The sequence below is a fragment of the Pistacia vera genome, unplaced genomic scaffold, assembly GCF_008641045.1.
Source record: "Pistacia vera cultivar Batoury unplaced genomic scaffold, PisVer_v2 Contig248, whole genome shotgun sequence".
Classification (NCBI taxonomy): Eukaryota; Viridiplantae; Streptophyta; class Magnoliopsida; order Sapindales; family Anacardiaceae; genus Pistacia; species Pistacia vera.
The window spans coordinates 889,704-891,149 of NW_022196055.1; the positions used below are offsets into that span (position 1 = coordinate 889,704).

The following is a 1,446-nucleotide window of genomic DNA, read 5'->3' on the forward strand; positions in this document are numbered from 1 at the left end:
AAGGTCACATGTTAGAGAGGAAGATTCAATTGCATTTATCTTCAACACATTACCTAGTTGCTTCTAGATGTTCGTAAGTTGAGCAGCCAATGCAGTGTAACTGTCGACTTCGTGCACTCCCGCTGATCTCCTTGTTGAATTTCTTTCTGGGGTCCTCATATAGTTGTTGTTCGCCATCACCTCAATCAGATTGTATGCTTCCTCTGGCGTTTTATTTTTCAAAGCTCCCCCACTTGCAGCATCAATCATAGCTTGAATGGTTGGTAGTAACCCTTGGTAGAACGTTTGCACTTGTGACTAGATTGGTATACCATGGTGTGGGCACCTCTGTAAGAGATCCTTGAACCTTTCCCATGCTTCATACAATGATTCTGAATCCTGTTGATAAAATTTGGTAATCTCACTCCTCAGTTTGGCCGACTTGACAGGTGGAAAGTACTTGAATGTATCGCACAACTCCAGAAAGTTTGCGATATGCAGGTTGGGATCATCATGAAGTAACCCAGCAAATTGGATCGACTGCTGAATCATTTCGATAATTGCTGGCTTAATCTCAAAATTGTTTGCTTGAACGGGTTGTCTCCTGATGCTTGAATAACAACCATCGACAATAGGACTAGAATAGTCCTTTAATGCTCTCTGAACTGCTTTTGCACCACCCATTGCATTTCCTCCTACATTACCTTCATTCTCATTCTCTTGATTTTGCATGTTAGGATTGACAACTCCTGTGTTCGCCATTGATCTTTCAGAAATAGCTTGCTTTTTTTCTTTCCTCAACTGTTTCGTGGTTCTCTCGATCTCAAAATCTAATGGATTAAGATTACCACGACCTCTTGAACGTAAGCTCTCCAGATTCTAGCTGAAAACCACAAACAAAACAAACAAAAATGAAAATAAATTAGTAACAAGAAATAAAATAAATCAAATTAGCAACTAAATATTTTGTATTGATATTGGTAAAACAAAGTAGTTCCCCAGCAACGGCGCCAAAAACTTGACAGGCTATTCGCAAGTGTACGAAATCGTGCAAGTAGTAAAACTCGAGTAAACGAGTGTCAAATCCCAAGGGAACTACCTACCAAGTACCAAACTATTATATTCTATTGCTATTTGATTAAACTGAAGTTTAAGAATGAATTTAATGAAAAAGGAAATAAACTAAAAACTAAGTACTAAATAAAGGCAGAATTTGTAAACACTTTGAAGTAAAGATCAATATGACTAAACCTAGGGCATAGATTTCACACCAATTTAATCCTACGCATTGACATCTATTGTTCACCTAATCAAACGTATTCTAAAAGACAAATCCCCTATTATTCCACTAACTCTCTCTCGAGCAATTAGCAAATTAACTCTTGAGCAACAACCCAAGATATCTCTAAGTTGGATTTAGAAGCTAAGAGATCATTAAGCTCTATGGAATTTACCGGAGCCTCACAG

At 37.8% G+C, this 1,446-nt stretch overlaps 1 non-coding gene across 1 annotated transcript; it reads left to right on the plus strand.

The window, feature by feature from the left end:
- The first annotated feature begins 307 nt into the window (after positions 1 to 307).
- LOC116132080 lies at positions 308 to 414 on the plus strand. The gene has a single exon (XR_004128365.1). It is a non-coding gene; the product is annotated as a small nucleolar RNA R71 (small nucleolar RNA).
- The last annotated feature ends 1,032 nt before the right edge of the window (positions 415 to 1,446 follow it).